This window comes from Protopterus annectens, chromosome 6.part0, assembly GCF_019279795.1.
Source record: "Protopterus annectens isolate FY-2018-M chromosome 6.part0, PAN1.0, whole genome shotgun sequence".
Taxonomy (NCBI): Eukaryota; Metazoa; Chordata; order Ceratodontiformes; family Protopteridae; genus Protopterus; species Protopterus annectens.
Genome location: NC_056737.1, coordinates 1,619,134,553 through 1,619,158,950, shown reverse-complemented (window position 1 = coordinate 1,619,158,950; position 24,398 = coordinate 1,619,134,553). Strand labels below are relative to the sequence as shown.

At 42.0% G+C, this 24,398-nt stretch overlaps 1 protein-coding gene across 1 annotated transcript in view; it reads right to left on the bottom strand.

Annotated features, from left to right (window-relative positions):
* LOC122804877 (aryl hydrocarbon receptor-like) overlaps positions 1-24,398 on the bottom strand; it is a 1,212,833-nt gene that overhangs the window by 369,352 nt on the left and 819,083 nt on the right. The gene's annotated exons all lie outside the window — the stretch shown is intronic.

Genomic DNA, 24,398 nt, shown 5'->3' with positions numbered 1-24,398 from the left:
CAAATATGCAACATCTCTTCTGCATTGTATATACAGTATATAGTTAATTTCTGTGTGTCTTAAACCTATTTTTGCTATCTTTTATCTGGGAGACGTAGTGCAGTGGTTAACATTGTCACTCACAGCAAGAGGTTCTCCGGTTTGATTCTCGGTTGAGGTGCCTTCTGTGTAGCATCGGCATGTCCTCCCTATATTTGCATGGGTTTCCTCCGGGTACTCTGGTTTCTTCCCACATTCCAAAGACATGCATCTGGATCATTTCTCCCTGGGCCTCCTCTGAAAATAGGCTCTGTCCTAGTCGGACTTTCCTGGTCAACAAATGTTAAATAAATAAATAAATAAAGTTTACACCTTGTGTTCTATCATTTCACTGTTTCACTCTCTTCTTCTCTCCTTACACTAACCATCCTTTCCTCCTGTCCACTGTACTGTGTACTTGATTACAATTACTGATATTAATCCATTGCTATCTTCACATAGCATTTTTGTTGTATTTCATAACAAATCTTGTTTAATTTGTTTGCCTACTTTCATTTATGTTTGTCTGAGCTGAGACTGAAATGGGCCCATATGGATCAGTGCTCTATCCTAGTTACCAAATTGAATGAATTAATGAATAACTAAATTAACAAACAAAAACTCCAAAAGATTTATGATTTATGCATGGAAGTGTTTGCATAGGTATTTTATTTTATTTATTTAACAATTGTTTACTGGGGAAGTCCCACTGGGCAACTTTGCCCATTTTCAGCAGAGGCCCAGGGAAAAAAGATCCACATAACAACATAATAATCAGTATTTTAAACAATAGGGAAACAATCAGAGAAATAACCGTAATAAATCACATTCACATAGTAACACATATTCTCACAGTTCATGTTAGCAATAAAGCTAACAGGATCATCGAGTAACACATATTTTGGCAGTTACACTTGGTAACAAGAACTTATTCAGTGGAGTAGTGTCTCAGAGATACAATTGCTTAATATACAAAAGTGTAGTGTCTCAGAGATGCATGTCTGATACTGTAAATTGTTATGCTTAATGCTGTTATACTTATAATCACATAGGATCAGTACAGAGGGATATATTGAAAGTGGAGAGTAGGGGCAGAGAGGGTGAGGATGGGAGTAAGTAAGGCATTCAGTAAGCATAGATATAGTGAAAGTGGAGAATAGGAAGAGAGAGGGTGAGGAGGGGAGTAAGTAAGGCATTCAGTAAGCATAGATATAGTGAAAGTGGAGAATAGGAAGAGAGAGGGTGAGGAGGGGAGAAATGGGTTCAGCCTGGTGAGGAGCAGGAGCACAGCCAGTTGTCATTTAGGTGGGACTTAGTTTTTTGAACTGTGCTACGTCTGATGTGTTTAATATGTTCTGGGGGTGCAGCTGAGCAGCCAAGTGCTCCGGATGGTGCGGAATGCTCCACATTTGCCATCAATTAAGCCCACTGTTCTGCTGTTCCACAATGAGCAGCCATTGCTTAGCTTTGTGACTTTTGACTGGCTTGTATATCACAGTTACAGCCAAACGGCATCACAATATACAAGCCAGTCAAGTCATTTACATCTTTAAGCAAGTGAACTTTTTTTTGCCTGACAATGCAGTTCTCTCTCCCCTTACATGCTCAGTACTGCCTCCCTGCTGCTTACGTTCAATTCAGGAAAACCTGTGCTCTGATGACCAAGGGAACACCCCTTTTTTACTGCATACTCAGATGTCCGGGGACTAGTTTTATTGGATGTGAGCGAGCATCTTAGACTAATGAGCGTAATCTCAACATGTTTAAGTTTTGCTTCTAGGAAACGGAAGCAGCGTTAATAAAATCAGTGGACTCGTTGCAGATTTACTGAAGCCGCTAAGGTTTGGTACTTCACAGCTATCCCGATTCAAAACTATGTTTGTGTAATACAAATCTCAGCATGTTTTTCTTATTTTCACAAGTAGGCTTGAATAGTTTGAATGAAGAACCTATGGCAGAAAGCAGGATGCTCTATCAGGGCAAACAGTCGTGGTGGGGAATCATGCAGGTAGATTTAATGTAGTCAGGACCCCCCCCATCATTCTTTAAAATGAGGTAATGTAATCTGCCTATACTCTTACAAACTCAGTTAATTTCTTGTTGTAGACAGAGGGGGGGTGAAATTTGCATTTCAAAGGGACAGAAGTAGTAGCCCCAGTAATTGGGAATCTTAACTCCACTACAGACACTTACCCATCTGTCTTACCAGTCACAGGGAGTGATGTACAAGAATTGGCCACCTTCACATGTTTTGAATAAATATCTCAAAATAAGAAAACATGCTCTGGCTCAGACTGGGAAAATCTTTGAGCAGAGTGGCCCTTTGCCATAGGGTCTGCCCTTGCCTAAAATAATTCTTTTGAGCTGCCTTTTTGACTGAGGAAAATGTGGAGGGGTTGGAAAAGTAGGTGCTGAACAGAATTTTTTTATAATTGCATTTGAATACCTTTATGCAACTATTTGCTACTGAGTATATTGCATTTTATCAATAGTTTCTGCTGACTTTGTTTTATTTGATGTGTATCCTATTGAATTTTAAAAATATACAGTATTCACTCAGTACTTCTGGCAGAAAGCCCACTTCAGCCAGGTCCCATGGAAATGGTGTGTTTTCGCACAGTGCAAAAATAGGGTGTTCCACATTTTGACTGTTTGTCACACATTGCTAGGGTCTGTGTTCCACTTTGGCCACTTTGGCCTCTTAAGCGGTTGAGACCTATGGGGTGGAGTTCCATGATTTAATTAATAGTTAGAATATAGTGAGTCTCCAAAGCTGTTGTTGGATTTTGTAACTTCAAGTAGTAGTTTTTTTGAGGATCGTAGAGTCCTGCCATTGAGGTGAGTTTGCACTAGGTCCTGTAAGGATGGACATTTGTCAGGTAGGTAAACTATAGAATAGGCTATGGTAATTTGGTTTAGAGTTAGTAGGTTAGGCAGCTCTAGCCATTTGAGTTGTTTCAGAGCAAGACAATGATGGGTTCTGTGGGGCAGGTTAGTGGCAAATCTGGCTATCTTATGGTAGCATGATTCAAGTTTGCTTAAATCTTATTATTTTAGGTTAGTAAGGTGGGTCCTGGTAATAGCATGTCTGGAAGAGTTTGTTAAGAAAGGTTTTATTCTGTAAAGGGAACCCAATTTAATGTGGGCCTTTCTGATGGCATGAGATATATGTTTGTCAAATTTTAACTTCTACATCATCTACAATGATACCTAGTAGCTTGGTTTCTGAGGTGGGTTTGATTAGAATGTGATTGGATGAGGTGATTGTAAAGTCATGGTGGGGAGAGTTTGTTTTGTGACATTGGTTAGGGAACAGCATTAGTTTGGTTTTGCTGGGATTAAGGATAAACTGGTACTTTTCTAAGAAAGACTCGATGGCAGTAAAAGATTTTTGAGTATTGTCTTGAAGTTGTTTTAGGGTAGGTGTGGTGCAGATGACAGTGGAGTAATCTGCATATTGTGCGATGGAAGCAAGGTTTGTAAGTTTGTGTAGGTTATTGGTCAGAACGAAGAAGAGCAGAAGCCCAGGAATTGAGCCTTGTGGAACACCTACTGTAATGGGAAGTAGAGAGGAGAGGTCATCTTGCCATCTGACTGATTGATAGCGGTCAGATATGTAATTTTGGAACCAAATGAGAGTGTTTTTAGATATGTCAAGTGATGCAAACTCACATAGGAGTTGTTCATGGGACACTGTGTCAAATGGCTTTGACATGTCGAGAAATATAGATGCAACCATTTGGCCATTGTTTTTTAGTTGGTTGACAGTACTGGTAAATTTGAGGAGTGCCACTGTGGTATATGGCCTGGTCGAAATCCGTGTTGTGAGTGGGAAAGGAGCTTATTAGACAGTAGTGCTGCATCAGTTGAGAGTGTTAAATAAATAAAAATTCCAAAAGGTTTATGATTTCTGCATGGAAGTGTTTGCATTGGTATTGGTATTGGTATACCCTAAACAGACTTATGAGAATTTTCCGCAGGCAGAGAGCAAATGCTGGAGGTGTGATGGGAAAGACAGGGTTAAATGGGAAAATGCTTTTTTGGGAATGTAATGAGTTGGTTGAATTTAAAAATTCCCTAGAGTACTTTTGTCAGAAATGTTGTGGGAACAAATGGTTGTAATGAAGGAATCAGTTCTTTTAAACTTGGACCCAGAATGTGATTTGCCTGGACTTAGTAAAGGCTTACCAAGTTTAATGCTACTGTTTGTAATAAAAGCAATTACTAGAAAATGGAAATAAAAATGTAAATCAACTGTAGCTAGGGTACTGAATATTGTAAAGGAGAAAAAAGACCTGGAAGTAGAAATAAATTGGATTTATTGGAACAATACATGTAGAATGATACTCAGGAGGAAGAGTGATTACTAGTGTGTGTGTGTGTGTGTGCGTGCATGTGTGCGGGTGTGGGTGTGTGTGCATGCATGTGCGTGTGTGTGTGTGTGTGTGTGTGTGTGTGTGTGTGTGTGTGTGTGTGGGTGGGTGTGCATGCGTGTGCGTGTGTGTGTGTGTGTGTGTGTGTACCTAAGTCTTTGTGTAAACTGTGATTTAATAAAGATGTTTAAAAATGAATTACTCAGTACAGCACTGCATAGTGGCTGAAAGCAAGGTTGTGTATCTCATTTATTACACTGCTACAGTTATCACTTAGACAGCTATGTACAATATAACAAAAATGAACCAAGGACAGCACACCATCCATCAGTATTTTTTATTGTGACTATCAGTAAGACAGCAAACTGTCATAACAGAATATTAATGAACTAACTAAAGAGATCATAGCATCCCTCTGGACTATACACTATGGCAGAAACACAGGGTAAAAGGAAAATGTTTATTACAGATAAAGTGTATCAAAATGACTGCACTATCAGATGTGATAGCAAGCATAGAATCTGTTACCCAAGGAAAACAGGTGAAGCATGACACCGAGTTTACTCTCACGGCTTTGTGGGAAGAATATAAAATATTCATTTATGTCTGTATGCCCCCAATGGAATGTGCTTGTAGTTATCGTCAATAAGATACTACTGGGTACCCACTGAAAGGCCAAAGACTGTAGCTGTGACCTTCCGATCTGTGATAATTTATGTGCAAATAGTTTAATATGTAAAATTCTGAGACTGTATTATCTCAAAGTATTGCCCCTACCCTGAGGAAGAATAATCTCAGTGCTAGTATACATAATTAGAAAGTAGAAGGGGTGTGAAGGATGCATTACTGCAATATCAGAGGGTGCTGAGCCTTCTGCACAAATGCTCTAAAGGTGTAATAGGCAGCTTTGGAATTGATTTTTTTTTTAAATCGGAAATGTACTTTAATTTTTGAAGTGTAGGGACTTGCATTACTGAGTACAATCAGTACTGAATTACTACGACTAGTCATATGCAGCTTGGAGCTTGCAGCTATACATAACTCAGCAAAAACACAAAAAAATGCACATTATTTTACATGCATGTTTAGCACACGTTTTCCTCATCAAGACAGCAACACCGTTTAAGTGAAAAAGAGGGGGATAAATATATATATTAATGACTTACAATTTAAATTATGTAAAGCAACTGCATTTTGTGTATGCTTTTAGTACTTTAATAACACAAGTACGGACAGCATCACAGGCATTCTCAAAAACAGTATTTATATTAGGTGCTTTTTAAAGGGCACCCTAATCCCCTGTTATAAAGCACAACACACACATCTAAACTTAATATCAATCAGTGGTATCACATCATGACTTGACAGATGAGCAGAAGTATTTTCTCTTTTCAAGCTGAGTGCACTTGGAACAAAAAGTAAATATTCACTAAATATATTAACACACTAAGGTGAACAAGATTCTTTTTGAAATGGCTCATATTTTACTTCCCAAAGGGCTTTACAAACCACTTTTCAATACTGTGCAATTTGTAAGAACATGCAAACTTGGATTGCTGCATGTTTACCACAGCTTCTCTTTTATGCTTTACATACAATTTGGGTATGAAGCAGCAGAGAAACGAGCAGCAATTGCTAGGAAGGTCAGTGAGCTGCAGCAAATATCTTCCTGAGAAATAAAATTTAGACTACAAAGGCTGTGTTAGGCAGATACTACATGGTGCAGGGATTTGTACAGTTCTCAGCAGCAGCCATTAAAGAATTTCAACCCAGGCCCTCCTTAACCTCTACTTCTTCCCAAACAATCACTGATCTAAGGTTTACAGCAGACACAGTGCAGGGGCAAATAGCTGTAGAGCGCAATATATACAGTTTGGTTAGTCACTATAGAATCAGTGAGGTCAAATACAAAGTTTCCCTTTCACAAAGAAAAAAAAACCCAAAAATTGGCAAAGAGTTATTTAAGTCTATATAATATGAAGATTTTAAGCATGTCACAGGTTCATAGGTAAGTACTAGGCTATCTGCCAAAGGGTATCTATAAGCCTAGCCAGAATGTGTTGACTTTCGCCACCCCCTTAGATTAGTTCCCTGTACCTCTGTCCAGCAGAGCCACTGCACAGATCCCCGGGGTAAATTTTCTGTTTCCCATTCACTCGTCAAGGTTTTTCTTGAAGAGTGTTAGTGAGGGGCTCTGCCTAATGTAGATTGGAATCCTGTTCCAAAGCATGGGGTAGTCTCTGGGACAGGAATCTATCCCTCCAGCACGTCCTATTTATCGTTGTGGTGAGGTTTAGATCCCTAGAGTGCGTGGCTCTTGGGGATTTGTTTTTATTAGGTAGAGTGTGTCCATCAATTCTGGGTTGGACATGGCCTTGTACGTCAGGCAGAGATCACCTCTGAGTAAGCGGTATGCAACCGAGTACAGCTGTCGGGCTTCACAGGGCATCTGTATGAAGCCAGTAATCCTCTTGATGAGGTACTTCTGTGATCTTTCCAGCTGTTGCAGGTGTCTTGCAAGGTACATCCCAAATGGGGCGTTGTACTGTATGATGGGTCTGATGAGTGATGAATAGAGGGGCACAATAACCTCTTTTGTTCTACATGCGACACCTTTTTTGATTAGGTTGGCCACATAGAAGGATTTTCTAACCACCTTGGCAATATGATTATCAAAGGAGAGATTACTATCTACTTGGGTCCCCAGATCCCTTATTACATTTTCTGTATTTAGGGGACTACCACATATGTGATAGTTCGTGGGTACTTTTTTTTCCAAAGGGGATGACTATGCACTTTTTGGCATTTAGCTTGAGGCCATGATTTTGACACCAGGTATCCGTCTCAGTGAGACCCTTCTGGAGGATGTCTGTATCAGCCGGAGAGTCAATTATGGCCCCCAGTTTGTAGTCATCTGCAAACTTGGTCAGCCATAGTCCTCCTGTGCTTGCCTGTACCTCTGAGAAGTATATACCAAACAGGAGGGGTCCCAGGACTGACCCAGTATCACTAGGTTAACTGAACACTAGCTGGAGAGTGCCTTCAGAAATTAACTCTTAAAATATTCCTAAAAAAGCTCACCTGAAGAGCCTCTTCCATAGATTAGATTACCTTTGGGATATTTTTGCAGTGACCCTAATGATAATGGACATCAGCTGGGTATAACAGCCTTGTGTTTCTTATGCTTAGTCAAACATTCTGCTTGTGCTGTGCTCACGAGGTCATAACAAGGCCGAAATATGCATATCCACAGCTAGTGGGGTTTGGCTTTATTGGCCTGAAATTGTCCAGTAAAACGACGAAACAAGTCATAGGCATTCAGAATTGCCATTTAGCTGAAACACCTGATGTTCATAAGGGTCATTTGCATATATCCCATTTGCCTCTGATAAAAGAGGTTTGGGAGGTCACTGAGTGCAAGTTCTAGCTTTGTTGGAGTTTTCATTTTGTTTTTACTTCTTGTGAAAAGCAAATCTATTTCTATTCCCTATACGGCCTTTTTGTTTGACTGCAATGTGTATTTTTATTACAGTGTGTTACTTAAGGTCTTTTCCCCTTGCTAATTACAGCTTCTGGACAGGAGAGAAAACAGAGCTGTGTCTTTTGGTGAATTAGAAGAGGATAATTACCTATGAACTGAATGAAGTGCTAGAAACAACTATTTATATTTACAAATAAAAAATGTCAAGGCTCCCCTAAGAAAGCTCATTCCTAATTGAGAAAGGCAATGTCTTAGTTTACAAACTTTATATTATTTTTCTTGTTTAATTACAATATGTACTTTTATTGCAGTGTGTTGCTTTAAGCCCTCTTCCCTTTCACATTAAAAGTTCTGGTTAGGAGAGAAAATAAAGTTGTGGGGAAAGTCATAGGACATTAGAAGATGTTAACTATCTGTGAAATGAGGGAGGATGTAGAGACTAGTATTTTATTTATGGGGAAAAGAAAAAAAAAAAAACTTTAAGTAACATTTTTTTCAGGGAAACCCTTGGAATAGACTCTGCCTCACAATACAATGCTGTGTAGGAAACATTTTCAGGTCCCATTCCTGGTGTGATCTTAAATCCAATGGTTCTCTAGCTGTCCACCCATTAATTTAATTTGACCATAATGTCTCTTCCACTCCTCCCTCCAACTCCTCCTTTAATGGCTCATGCTAGTAAACAGAAAAAAATAACATTTTGTTAAGGCACTTTAAATGAGTTTAGCTCTAACTGCGCAACACAGACCCGCAATACTGATTACCCAAAGATAACAACAGCAGTAGAGAATTATCTTTTCAAAATGAATGCCATTCACTACTACAACTATGCTGCTTATACAATGCATGTCCACAACCACCTCTGTTTTTATTATCAGTTATCTGTGCTATTAGTTAACCACAAATGATAACCACAAAAGCACTACCTGTCATCATGGAGTCCCGACCTTATTTGGCCTCATTCTTAGCCAGCCAGACACTTGATTTTCCTGAGATAGTCTAGCGACTGCCTCAAATTTACTAAGGGCTCACTTTCGTGCACTTGTTATCTAAATTAGTGGCTAGTTTCTCCTTCTCACACACTATCAGCAAACAGCATCATAACAGCACTGCACTATCACAGCACTACATCACCACTTCTACATATGCTGAAACAGTAACGAAATCCATAACTAGGCCTCCAAGGCCTCATAAAATTTAACTAGTCAACATCTCATCCATACCTACTGTTACTGGGAGTCATCTGTACTGAAAGTCTGTACTCTTAAAGTTCCATATGCTTGCAGTACATCTCAGAAGTGTCTTATTTATTGCTAACTCCACTGTAAGACAGAGACAGCACTTACCAGTTTGCAAAGGCTAGGGCATGTCAGCAGGGCCCAAAAATCCCTACACCATCCCAGATATAATTATGGCCTTGTGGTTGCCCATGTTGGATGAACAATCATAGGCATTCAATCCTGCGGAAGATGTAGAAAGACAGTTGAGCTTTTTGCTCATGTCTTCAAAGAAGGCAAGGTCCTGGCACTGGGCAACATTCTACCAAGAATGTTACATAAATTCAAGATTAAAATAACTGACTTCAGTAACTGACAAACTGGTGTTATTCTTCTTTGCCAAGGATGACCTACAAGTTTCATTCTTTGGGTTTCATATACTGGCCAAAATTTTGCAGCTCACATTTTGCCCATTTTAAGCAGATCTTCACCTTATAAGCATCAAAAGATTACAAAGTCAAATCTGGATAATATTAAGGTAGCACTGCTGAATGACAGAAGCCTAAATAACTAAATTTCTGAACTTAAGGCCTCTGAGACTCTCAAAGACATCATCATCGTTTGTTATTTACAGAAACCTGGTCCAATGTAGTGACAGATCCACTCTGTAATGAGATGCAATGTCCATCAATCGTTTAGACCCTCAGGCAACTATGAGATAGTATCTGCATTTATTCGTAGGCCCACTATCTCTGGCCAAATTCTCCGTGATAAAAATGGGGAACTGACAGAAAGTACAGTTGTGTACACTTACCATAGTGTATTCACTGTTGCAGTCATCACACTTGGGTTATCTGCCTGCAGGTAGCCCCCAGCCGGCCTGAATACCAGAGTCCTGGGATTTCTGCGTTGGATGCTGTCGCTTCTTTCATGATGTCAGGTTGTCAGGGGTATAAAACATGCAGCCAACACCATTACATTAGTTTTTCTTGCCCCAGATGTCAGGTGCCCCCAAAATAGGAAGAAATTATATGGTGTGGAACGCCCCCAGCAAAAAGCAAATACACATAGTATAAGATATGCCAAACCAAAAAGGATAGGTGAATGCAAAGACAATCAGCGGGCTGGAGGGAGGATAACCAGGACTGTAACAGTGAATACACTCGAACATCTACATTTATGGTAATTTACACAACTGTACTATGTTATTCATGTTTCACTGTTGCAGTCATCACATTTGGGTTGATTCCCAAAGCTAAGGAAGGGTGGAGGTAGATTAAGAAGCATTAGACTGGCAATCAGGCCCTGTAAGACTGCTGTGGCAAATCCAGCTCCGGATTTAGAAAAGATAGGCAAGTTGTAATGCTTGGTGAAAGTGTGTACAGAGCTCCAGGTTGAAGCTTCCAGGATGTCCCTGGTAGGGACTCCTCTGAGAAATGGAGTAGAGGTAGATGTAGCCCTAGTGGAATGTGTTCTTATCTCCTGTGGGGTAGGTTTTCCATGGTACTTGTAGCAGAAATGGATGCAGTGTGCTATCTATTTAGATATGGTTTACTTTGAAATGGCCTTCCCCTCCGCCCCTGCAACAAAACTGACTTGCAGCTGGTCAGATTTTCTGAGAGGCTTAGTCCTGTCCAAATAGAATCTAAGCTGTCTGTGCACGTCTAGAGAATGCAGTATCTTTTCCCCTTTATTATGAGGATTAGGGAAAACTGTAGGCAAATGAATGGACTGGTTTAAAGCCACACTAGAAACCACCTTGGGCATAAAAGATGGGTTAGTCCTGAGGGAAACACTGTCTGCATGGAAGATAATGAAGGGTTCTACTGCATAAGGGCCTGCAGTTCAGACACTCTTTTTGCTGAAGTGATGGCTAGAAGTAAAGCTGTTTTCCATGGCTGAAGTGGGAGCTCTCCTGGAGGGTCTTAAATTTTTGGCCCCTCTAAGGAACTGTTTTACCAGAGGATGAGAGAAGAAGGGTGGCTCAATATTATAATAAGCTGAGATGGCACAGGCACGAATCTTAATTGAAGAGAAGGATAGGCCCTTGTGGAGCATTTCTGTTAAGTAATCTAGTATATGAGATAAGCTGGGCACAGTTGTGCCCATCCCTTGAGACTGGCTCCAGGAACAGTATCTTTTCCACTTTGCTGAATAGGATTTTCTAGTACTAGGCCTCCTTGCCTCATGAATGATATCCAGAACCTGCTTACTGAGGGTTGCTAGAGGTGAATTCAGGGGATTAGCCAGGCTGCAAGGTTCAGGGTCTGAAGCTGAGGGTGCAGAATTTGTCCCCCCTGCTGGGACAGCAGGGAAGGGGTCTGAGGCAGGTGCCATGGTTGTAGCACTGTCAGACTGCACAAAAGAGGATACCAGTGCTGGTGTGGCCAGTCTGGTGCAATTAGGATTGTCCTTGTCTTGTTTGATCTTTAGTAGAACCGTTGAGAGGAGAGGCAGAGGGAGAAAGGCATAAACTGAGAGGCTTTCCCAGGAAAAGGACAGGGCATCCACCTTCCAAGCTTGGCAGTGGGGAGTCCTGGTGCAGTATTTGTTCAATTGATAGTTCTGAGGGGAAGCAAACAGGTCCACCTCTGGTGTCCCCCATCTGTTCCCCAAATGCTTGAATATTTTGGGTTCCAGTTTCCATTTGTGTGGGTCCATGAGATTTCTGCTTAAGTCGTCTGCAAGTAAATTTAGTTTGCCTGGCAGGAACTGAGCTTGTAGGTGCACTTGGTTGCTCAAGGCTGTGTTCCACAGAGCCATAGCTAGTCTACAGAGTGGGTAGGAATGTGTTCCCCCCTGCTTGTTTATGTACCACATAACTGTGGTGTTGTCTGTCTTTACCAATAGCTGTCCTGGAAGAATAAGGCCTTTGAAGGCTGTCAGAGCATTCTGTACAGCTAACATTTCTTTTTGATTGATATGCAGGTGCATCTACTTTGGGTTACATTTGAGCTGAATACATTGCCCCGCCATATGAGCCCCCCATGCATAGTCTGATGTGTCTGTTGTTAGGGTTTGGGCAGCAGGGGGTAGAGTGAAAGGGAGTCCCTTGTTGTGGTTGCAGGCCTCTGCCCACTAAAGGAACTCTGCCTTCAGACACGGAATGACAGGAATTATTGTTTCCAGGTCCTGAGAATGTTGACACCATAGACTTTTTAGATACCATTGAAGTTTCCTCACATGCAGTCTTGCATATGGAATTAACAGAATGCAAGAGGTCATGAACCCCAGAGCTTGCAGTATTTTCCTTGCAGATAGCTAGGTTTTTGTGGCCAGTAGGTTGATGTAAGTTGTCAAATAAATTTGTTTCTCTGGAGAAGTTGTGTTCAAGCTTGCTCCCAGGAATACAATCTGTTGGCAAGGTACTAGGTGTGATTTATTTTCATTGACGGTGTACCACAGTGAAGTTAGAAGTCTCTTTACAAATGCCAGGTGCTGTAGTAGCAAGTCCTGACTTTCCACCTGAATCAGGCAATCATCCAAGTATGGCTAAATCTGAATACTTCTCTGCCTGCAAAAAGCAATGGCTGGAACTAGGCACTTTGTGAATACCCTGTGCGCAGTAGGTAAGCCAAAGGGAAGTGCAGAGAACTGATAGTGCATACAGCCTGCCCTGAAGCGAAGGTACTTCCTGCAAGATTCCCTTATGAGGATGTGCAGGTAAGCTTTTTTAAGTCTAGGGTTGCTAGCCAGACATCCTTGGCTAGCATAGGAAGCAGCTGTTGCATTTTGAATTTTGGAACCACCAGAATGGTGTTGAGAATAGATAAATCCAGGATAGGATGCCTACGAAAATAAAATTGCCACTAATTCCAAGGACAACCACAAAGCATTCTATAGCTATGTCAAGAATCTCAATAGCAACACCCAGATCTGCTCTGAGTTACAACACAAAGGCATGAAAATTACATAACCAACTGATATTGCCAACATCCTGGCAGATAGGTTCAGTGATAACTTTACCCCCCCCCCCCCTAAAGGGCCCATATCTATACAGGAAGAATGCAGAGTCCCTGTAATCACAACTACGCAGGTGAAAGCTGCACTCTCTAAAGCCAAAAACACAGCATCCATGGGACCGGACAACATCCCAGGCTGCGTTTTACACGAACTTCAGAATGAACTGGCTCCCCACTTAAGCACCATGTTCAATAATAGCCTTGCATCAGGCTTTGTGCCCACTGAATGGCACACAGCAACAGTTATCCCACTCCACAAAATGAGCGCCACCACTGATCCCGGGGACTATAGACCTATTAGCCTGGTCTGCAAAGCCATGGAACTCATAAACAAAGACATTGGTAACCTCCAAACTCTGGATTCCACCCAGTTCGGGTTTGTGAAAGGCAGATCATGCCTCCTGAACCTGATCGACTTCTTTGAGGCAGTCACCAAAGCTGTAGATGAGGGTAAAGTGGTTCACACAGCCTATCATGACTTCGCCAAGGCTTTCGACACCATCCCCCATTCTGGAATTATAGCTAAACTCAATAAACTAGGCATAAATCCCTACGTCACAAGATGGGTTGCCAACTGGCTCACTGACAGAACCCACACTGTAAAAGTTGCAGACTCCAAATCTGACCTCAAACCAGTGACAAGTGGAGTACCACAGGGTTCGTCCTGGGACCGCTCCTATTTGGTATCTACTTCTCTGAAGTACAGGCTAACACAGAAGGCCTCTGGCTAACGAAGTTCACAGATGACTGCAAACTAGGAACCATAGTCAAGTCCCCAAATGATGTGAACATCCTACAGAAGGGCCTCTCTGAGACAGATGCCTGGTGTCAGAGCCATGGCCTCAAGCTCAGTGCCAAAAAGTGCAGTGTCATCCCCTTTGGTAAAAACTCTGTACCCATGAACTACTGCATAGGCAGCAATCTAATTAACACCGAATGCGTGATAAGAGACCTTGAGACCCAGGTGGACAGTAGTCTCTCCTTTGATAGTCACATCGCCACAGTAGTCAGGAAGTCCTTCTACGTGGCACACCTCATCATAAAAGGGTTCTTGTCCAGGAAAAAAGAGGTCATCGTTACCCTCTACTCATCACTCATTAGACCCATTATAGAGTACAACGCCCCTTTTCGATTGTACCTCACAAGACATCTGCAGCAGCTGGAAAGGCCACAGAAGTACCTCACAAAGAGGATTACTGGACTCAAACAAATGCCCTGCACTGACTGCCTCAAAAAACTCCAGCTTTTTATTCCGTAGCATATCGCCTACTCAGAGGTGATCTCTGCCTAACATATAAAGCTATGTCAAACCCAGAGCTGTTGGACATGCTACACCTAAAGAAATCCCAATCTCTCCGAGCTACACGCTCTAGGGAGCTAAACCTTGTCACCACAATAAAAAGGACATGCTGGAGGGATAGATTCCTATCCCAGAGACTTCCCATACTCTGGAACAGGCTACCCATCTATGTCAAGCAAAGTTCTTCATTAGCACTCTTCAAGAAAAATCTTGATGAGTGGATGGGAAATAGGAACTACACCCCGGGGATCACTTCTGTGTCTCTGCTCGTCAGTGGAACAGGAAAATAACTTTCTTGGGTGGCGTAAGCCAGGGAACCTTGTTGGCTAGGCTTGCATAGGCCCTTGGGCCGATAGCCTAGTACCTACCTATGAACCTATGAAGGAGTTTTATTTTCTGGGAACCATGAACAGTCTTGAATAAAAGCCTTGTCCCCTTTGTTCTGCTGGGACAGGTTGAATAGCCTTGATTATGAGGAGAGAAAGTACTTGCTTTTGGGCCTCCGTCCACTGATTTGGGGGGAGGTCTGGCCATCCACTTAGGGTTGGGAGTGAGTGGAAGTGGAATCTATATCCTAGGGAAACAATGTTTAAAACCCATTTGTCCTGGGTAATGTATTCCCAGTTTTTTTCATGCAGGGCGAGTTTTCTTCCTAAAGGTGCAAGTACTTGAGCAAGGCTTGGGGGAGTTAAGGATAAGTCATTGTGCAAGTTTACCATCTTCTACTCCTTGTTTTAGACGTGGGAGCACCCCACTGCTTAGATCTGTGCATAACCTGAGACTGAAGTCTTGGGGGGTCTGCTGCCCCTGGGTTTGGACTGAGAAGGCCTGGAAGGGACTGGAAAGGGACAGTTCTTTGAAGGCCAATGCCTACTGAATCTAGGTGGCTGTACTTGTAAGAAATCTTTAACAGTTTGCATAGATTTAGCTTTCTCTCCATCCTTTTGAGAACTTCTTCTGCTTTATTGCCAAATAGGTGCTCTTGGTTTAAGGGTGCATCCAGTAATTTTGCTTTGACGTGATCTGGCAAGTTTTGTTCCTTAAGCCAAGCATTCCTTCCAAGAATAGAACCAGTGACAACAGCCCTACAAGATGCTTCTAAAGCATCAAAACCACACTGCAAAGTATGTTTACCAACTGGGTCAGCAGAATGCATTAACTCTTGTAAATCTTTGTGTTCTGCACAGTCAGGAATCAACATAATTTTCTGTTTAATTAGCCCCATAATATGCTGCTGAGACTTTAATATATGAAACTGGCAATTTAAAGCCCTAATGGCCATTGTAGCAGAGGTGTATACCTTCTTACCCCATCTGTCTAAAGCACTAGAATCCCTGTCAGAAGGGGTAGGATTCTTGGCAGTAGTAGCCTTAACGCCTTTTGGTCCTTGGGAAATGGTCTCTGGATCTGCAGTAGGATTCTTGAAAAGGAATTCTGAGAGTCAGGTACTCTATAGCACCTGTCAGGTTTCCTGGGAGCTGGAGGCAAAGTATCCGGGGTAAGGCTGGATTCCAAAAAAACATCATCTACAATCTCCAGAACAGGACGGATAGCTAGAGGCCTGTGTTGAGGCAGGTATAAAAATTCCCTGAGTCTCTTTTTGGACTGAGAGTAGTACTGGCTTTCCCAGTGGAAATGCTCCCTAAGGGTATGCAGGGTTTCACCAAAAGAGAAATTTTCTGGAGGGGAAGCAGAGGGAATCAGAATCCTCATAGGTAGATAAGGGCATGTCCTGGTAGTCTGAAGGAACAGAGATATCAGATTCCTAATCAGAAGAATCAAAAGGAAAATCAGTTCTAGGTCTCTTTGACAGGGAAGGCTGGCTTCCCCTAATTAAGGTAATAAGGTCTTCAGCCATTCTAATCATGTTTTTGAGACCTGTGGGCCTGAGAATGTGCTTTGGTCATCAGTTTCCTAGGTGTAGTGCAAACTTTAGGCCTGAGAAATTCAGGATTTTTGGCTTGAAACGAAGTCGTGGGTTTAATATGAAAATCGGTAGGCCTGAATACACCCTCAGAAGCCGGTGCCTGCACAGCGGCTCTGGACCCATCCAAGGTAGAGACATCTGCAGGTTCCATAGTCGAAGAAGCATCTCGCAGCATATCGGGTGCCGAATGGGTCTCAGTAGAGGCCTGCGAATCTGTAGAAGCGGGTATCAGGGGCTGCGAAAGTGCCTCAATGAGTACCAGCAGACTGGCAACTAGCTTAACGGTAGCATCGTCGGCAGTTTTGGACCTATGCGGTCCGTCTCTGTCTTTATCCTTACTTTTTTCAGAAGATCGGTACTCGGATGGCTTACTGACACCATTTTGAAGTACGGAGATCGAGAGTGAAAGTATTTAGCTACAAAAATTGCCCGACGATGGATAGTTCGGGTGTTGAAGAAGGCACAAAACCGACAGTGAGAGACGTTGTGGTCTGGGCCTAAACAGGTGGCGTAAGAATGAAAATCTCTATGAGGTATTTGCTTTCCACAGGCAAGACAATTATTAATTTTTTCTGACATAGGTTAGAACAAGAACAAAGGAACCCCAACGGTGTACTTATCTTTTAGAAGACTTCAGGTCTGAAACTCGAAAACGAAAATTTCAGGAGTTGGCCGACCAGCACCTGCATACTGCTTCTGATTCAGGCACTGCTCTGTAAGAAAGACTGATGTAATGGTGTCAGCTGCATGTTTTATACACCTGACGACCTGACGTCATGGAAGAAGCGACAGCATCTGACGCAGAAATCCCAAAACTCTGGTATTCAGGCCAGCTGAGGGCTACCTGCAGGCAGATAACCCAAATGTGATGACTGCAATAGTGAAACACGAAGAATGTGTTCCAGTTACACAAAAATAACTATCATATTATAACCAGTTATAGAGACTCCTCTACAACCCCTTCAGAGCATACAGAATACATTAATCACTTATAAGGTTACCAGGTGAAACAAATAACTTTATAATTGGTGACTGCAAGAATTTAAATATGAACTGGAAAATTTACATAATAAACAAAAGTTACACCCAAAGATTTCTGGACTTCAGAACTATCAATGTCCAAATGCATTTGACCAATATGCCACCTGCCCAAGAAAGGATCATAGTAGATTACTAGGCTAGTGACACAGAGGTCATTTTAAGCTTAGCCATTTCATCCCAAGCTAATACCATGAAAACGCTATTCAATAGCCAAGACTGCATTTAGTGATGACTGCCCATGTCCAGGAGGGTGGCACCTATCCCCGGTAAAATTTACCATGCCCCATCCACTCATCCAGGTTCCTCCCAAACACTGTCATAGAGGTGTTCTGTTTCTCATGCATTGGTAGCATGTTCCAAAGATACAGCAGATGCTGGGAGATAAATCTGTCCCTCCAGCATGTCCTATTTAAGTTGCAAGTCATATTTAGGTCCCTGGAACAGGTAGCCCTAGTCCCTTTTGATTACTGATATGCAGCAAGTTTATTAGTTTTGGGTCTTGGATTGCTCTGTAGGCCAGGCATAAGTATCCCTCTAAGAAATCTATATGATGTACAGTATATTAACAGGGACTTTAGTTGGCCTGTGTAAGGACATGCTGGAGCCTTTTGATCTTTTTTGTTAGAAACCTTTGTAGTCTCCCAAGTTGCTGCACGTGCTTTCTACAGTACATGCCGAACGGGCTGTTATACTCAATTACCCGAGTATAGAGGGGTTATAACCTTTAATAATCAAGTATGCTACATAGAAAGCCTTCCTTACTAAAGTAGACACACAGTTGTAGAAGTTAAGGTTGCAGTGAACTTGTGATTCCTGGTCCCTTACCACTTTGTGGGTACTTATGATATTGTTGTTGATTTGATAGTGTGAAGGGACATTGTTTGTGCCAAAGGGAATGATGATGCATTTCTTTGCATTCAGTTTGAGACCATGACTAAAACACCAGTCGCTGGAATGCATAAGACCTTCCTGGAGTACAATTACATCATTTAGGGATTCAATGATTGCACCTAGTATGTAGTTGCCTGCAAACTTGGTCAGCCACTACCCCTTAGTTTTGACATGAACTTCTGAGAAGTATATACCAAACAGAAGGGGGGGGGCCAGCACTGACCCCTGTGGCACTCAGCTGGTAATAGGTCTGCTGGTTGATGTGGAGTCACCTACTTTGATAGAGTGTGTCTGGTTTGTGAGCCAGTTGACAACTCATTTTACAATGAAGGGGTTTACATTCAGTTTGCCAATTTTATCAGTAATGCCTGAATGTGGGATTGTGTATAAAGCCTTTGCCAACTCGAGGTATGTTGTGTGCACAGATCTACCTTTGTCAGTGGCTCTGATCACATTTTAAAAGACGTCCACCAGAGTTAACAGGCAGGATCTGCCCTTGCCGAAGCCGAATTGGGTAGGATCAAGGGTTTGGAGGTAGCTTATGTCTTTATTTATGAGGTCCATAATGATACATTCCATGACTTTAGAGATGAGACTAGTCAAGCTTATGGGTCTGTAATTCCCTGGGTCTGTTACAAGACCACCTTAGTGGAGGGGAATAACTGTTGCTGTTCTCCATTCCACAGGAAGAAAGCCTGTGGCTAGGCTATGATTGAAAAGGGTACTTAATGGTGATGCTAGTTCATGTTTTAGCCTGTTTAGAAGACAACCTGGGATGTCATCTGGTCCCACAGAGACTGAGTTTTTTTGGCTTGGACAAGGCTTTGAGGACCTGCAATTTAGATATGTACGGTGGGGGAGGTTTAGAGGAATGTTTGTGATAAGTTAGGAGGGGATAAGGGAGTGAAATTTTTGTCAAACCTATCCACTAGCAGGTCTGCTATCTATGTGTGGTCACCGTGTGCGATACCACTGGTCACTAGTTCTGCACATGCTTGGGTCCTACCTTTTAACCTTCTTACGTAGTTGTAAAAGGCCTTATGGTTATCCTTGGCTGTACTTGCTAAGTTTCTCTCAAAGGAGCCCTTAGAAGATTTGACAAGTTACCTTATTTGCCTGTTGAGGCTGAGGAGGGTGTTTTTCCATTATTGGTGCCTTGCCTTTGTTCTTTTGGACATCAACTTTTTGCATTTACCGTAAAGTCTGTTGATTATGGATGTCCACCATGGCAGCTTGTTTTTACTCAGGGATCTAGCTTTGATTCTTTCTGGTACAGCCAAGTTTATAAACTTATGCAAGTGATTGTACAGTGCTTTAGTGTAAGCTTTGGCATACTGTGGGGCTGGAAATGCATTTATGTCTTCAGATAGAAGGGTACAGATTGCCCTGGTGAAGTTTTTTAGTCTGAATTCACCCTTTGTGAGTTCTGGTGTTAGTGCCAGCTCGAAGGTGACTGTTTTGTGGTCAGATTTAACTACAAGTGTCTGACAGCTGTGGCAGTGCATCTGTTTGACATGTAAGTGAGGACCAGATCTAGAATGTTTTTCCTCTTGTCAGGATATGAAAAATTTGTTCCAGGGCATTTAAATAAACAAAGTCAAGAAACTTTTGCACTAGTGATTTATGGCTAGCGCAGGTTTCCCAGTTGATGGTGGGATAATTGAAATCCCCCATAACCAGAGTGTTTAGTAAAATCTGGATTGCCTACAGATTGGTCAAGTAGGCTTTGTAGGCATCGTGACCCATGGAGGGGGATTTATAACTGGTTATGACTTGAATGGGGGGTCTACTCACCATAAGCTGGACTTGGAGTAACTCCATGGAGTTGTCCAGCCGAAGTAGACAGGAGTCAAATTCATCTCTAATATAAATAGAAACACTGCCTTCTTTAGTTTTCACACATTCATTTTGCAGTCTAAAGGTGTGGAAGGCATTGCAAGCCTGCAAGGCTGGGGTACTCTCTGAGGCCTTAAACCAGGTTTCAGTGACTGCACAGGCATCTACATCTTCTAGTGACAGAAGTGCTTCCAGGGAGCGCATTTTTTGGTTTAAGTGCCTAGGTGTTAATCTTCTAAATTTTGTGCTCAGAAATGTCTCCCACAGTGGCACCACCCTATTTTTTTAACCACTCTATAGACAAAACTGATTCTTCCTGAAAAACTGCGTTGTGGTCCCTGACAACTCTTCTATAATCAGGGATTACTCCAAAACTAACTACTTACCATTTACCTGTCTTACTAATGGGCACAAATTGTACACAAACTGGACAGATGTTTCAAGTTACAAATGCCCATCCAATATAAGGTAAATTACAACTTTAAAATTAAACTCATGGTAGCACTCCAACAAGCACAAAACATATGTGTGTGTGTGTTTTCATATATATATATATATATATATATATATATATATATATATATATATATATATATACATATACATATATATATATATATATATATATATATATATATATATATATATATATATATATGCATATACATATATATACATATATATACATATATATACATATATATGTATGTGTGTGTGTGTGTGTGTGTGTTGCCCTAGGGCCTATACAAGCCTAGCCAAAAAGGTACCCTGGCTTTCGCCTCCCACGAAAATTATTTTCCTGTGCTCCTGTCGAGCAAAGCCACAGCAGTGATCCCCGGGGTGAATTTCCTATTTCCCATCCAATCATCAAGATTTTTATTTGAAGAGTGCTAATAAGGAGCTTTGTTTGATATAGATAGGTAGTTTGTTCCAGAGTATGGGAAGTCTCTGGGACAGTAATCTATCCATCCAGCATGTTCTGTTTATTGTTGTGACAAGGTTTAGGTCCCTTGAGCGTGTAGCTTGGAGGGATTGGGATTTCTTTAAGTGGAGCATGTCCAACAGCTCTGGGTTTGATATAGCTTTGTATGTTAGGCAGAAATTGCCTCTTGAGTAGGCGATATGTGACAGAGTAAAGATGGAGTTTTTTTGAGACGGTCTGCATAGGGCATCTGTTTAAGGCCAGTAATCCTCTTTGTGAGGTATTTCTGCGGCATTTCCAGTTGTTGTAGATGTCTTGTGAGGTACATACCAAAAGGGGCATTGTACTCTATAATGGGTCTAATGAGTGGTGAGTAGAGGGGAACAATGACCTCTTTTTTCCTGGATGAGAAACCTTTTGTGATGAGGTGTGCCACGTAGAAGGATTTCCTGATTACTGTGGCAATGTGATTATCAAAGGAGAGACTACTGTCCACCTGTGTCCCAAGGTCTCTTATCACACTTTCGGTGTTAAGTAGACTACCACTTACGTGGTAGCTCATGGGTTCAGAGTTTTTACCAAACGGGATGACAATGCACATTTTAGCATTGAGTTTGAGGCCATGGCTTTGACACCAGGCATCTGTCTCAGTGAGGCCCTTTTGTAGGATGTCCACATCGTTAGGAGTTTCAATTATGGCTCCTAGTTTGCAGTCATCTGAGAACTTTGTTAGCCAAAGACCTTCTGTGTTAGCCTGTACTTCAGAAAAGTAGATACTAAACAGGAGAGGAACCAGGACTAAACCCTGTGGTACTCCATTTGTCACTGATCTGAAGTCGGACTTGGAGTCTGCTACTTTCACAGTGTGGGTTCTATCAGTGAGCCAGTTGGCAACCCATCTTGTGACATAGGGATTTATACCTAGTTTAGTGAGAGTTTATCTCTAATTCCAGAGTGGGGAATGGTGTCATAAGCCTTGGCGAGGTCTAGATAGGCTGTGTGAACCACCTTACCCTCGTCTACGGCTTTGGTGACTGCTTCAAAGAAGTCAATCAGGTTTAGGAGATATGCTCTGCATTTTACAAACCCAAACTGGGTGGGGTCCAGAGTTTGGAGATTACCAGTGTCTTTGTTTATAAGTTCCATGATGATAAGTTCCAAGGCCTTGCAGACCAGTTTCGTTAGGCTAATGGGGCAGTAGTTTCTGGGGTCCGTGGTGATTCCCCCTTTGTGGAGTGGGATAACAGTTGCTGTGCACCATTCAGAGGTCACAAAGCCTGAGGTGAGGCTATAACTGAACATGGTGTTTAGGTGAGGGTGCCAGTTCATTCTGTAGTTCATGTAGAACGCAGACAGGGACGTTGTTAGGTCCCATGGATGCTGTGTTCTTGGCTTTGGAGAGTGTGGTTTTTACATGTGCAGCCGTGATTACAGGAACTTTGCATTCTTCTTGTCTAGAGATGGGCCCTTTTGTGGGTGGGGGGTAAAGTTAGTACTGAACCTATCTGCCAGGATGCTGGCAATATCAGTTGGTTCTGTATATTTAGTGCCATTGTGCTGTAACTCAGAGCATATCTGAGTGTTGCCATTGAGATTCTTGACATAGCTATAGAATGCTCTGTCTTTAGAATCAGTGGCAATTTTGTTTTCATAACTAGCTTTGCAGGATTTTATGAGGGATCTCAGCTTCTTACTGAGGCTGACCAGGGAGTTCTTCCAGTCATGGGATTTTACTCTTTTTTGCAACAATTTCTTTCTTCTCTTGTAGAGTTTGTTTATGGCTGGGGACCACCAGATTGGCTTCCTTTTTTTTTGGAGGATAGCATCTTGGTTCTATTAGGGATAGCACGATCCACACACTTGTGTAAGTGCTTATAAAGTGCATCTGTGCAGGATTCAGCAGTCGTACCTCTATTGTCCATATGCATGGGTGTTGTGAAGTTTGCCACTTCTGTTTTAAGAAGCGTGAAGTTGGCTTTGGAGAAATTTTTTATGGTGGTTTCCCCAATGGGGGGGTGAGGGCAGGATGTGGATGTAGAGGCTGCTTCGTTTGTGGTCGGATCTGACCAACAAGGAATTGACCTCTGGTGTGGAACACCGGTCGCCCATGTTGGTAATGACCAAGTCTAGGATATTGCTGCCCCTGTTGGGGGTATGGATAAGTTGATCCAAGGTGTTGGAATTTATGAATTCCAGAAAACGTTGAGCAAAACAGTTGGTATATGAGTAGTTTTCCCAGTTAATTGTGGGGTAGTTGAAATAGCCCATTATTAGTGTGTTGGGTTGTACCCTAATATTTTCCAGTGTATCAAGAAATGAGGAGTGGGAATCCTGGGGCATTGTGGGGGATCTGTAGCAAGTTACAGTTTGAATTACAGTCTTGCCCAGATTTAGTTTCATTTGGATAATCTCGATGCATTATGTTGAGCAACTAGCCTGGAAGTGTGGATATCCTCAATACATATGGACACGCCTCCACCTTTAGTGTTTTGGTCCAGGTTAGGTGGTCGAAAGATGTAATATGAATTATAGCCTGGTAATGCAGGGGTGCCTCTGGAGCCTTGAACCAAGTCTCTGTCACTGCAGAGATGTCGCTGTTCTTCATTTTAAGGAGTGCCTCGAGTGAATGCATTTTGAGGTTTAGACTTCTAGCATTGAATAGCATTACCGTCTGATTTTGCTTGCTTGTACCTGCTACGGCGGTGAATTCGTCATTTGAACCTTACCTAAAAAAGGCACTATAGGGGTGGCAAGAGCCTTAGCCAGTATCCGGAATCCCAAGGGCGACAGCGACAGGCCATCTCTGGCAAAGCATCGTGGTCTGTCGATCATGTCATCCCAGGCAGACAGATACTGGATTCCCTTAGAATGACACCAGAAACTTAGCCAATTGTTGAAGTCAATCATTTTGTCCTTGTACTGTGGTATAATTCTTGTGATGGCAGGATGCTACTCAGGGCTAGGGTCATACCTGTGTGTGTGTGTGTGTGTATATATATATATATATATATATATATATATATATATATATATGTATATATACATATATATGTAGACAGATATATATGAACACTATATATGTATGGGATCCGTACAGATGCTCGACTGCATCTTTCACCGAATCCTAATTTGGTGAGCATACTTGCGCGAAAGTGCTGTTCACCGAAGCAGCACTTTTGCGTAAGTATGCTTGTTGTTCCGGTTGTACTACTGTGCGGTAAGGGAATATTTCCCTTTCCCCACTGTATTGTGACCTCGGTGGGAAAATATTAAAGTAGGGGGTGCAGGGGGGCTTGCCCCCCTACATTCAATTAGGTTATGTTTTTTTTTTTTTTTTTAACATACTTTAACAAATGCCCTTTTTCGATGAAAACACTTTTGTTAAAGTGTGTTCGGTGGTAATGGATTTGGGCTTTTGAACTTTCGTTCA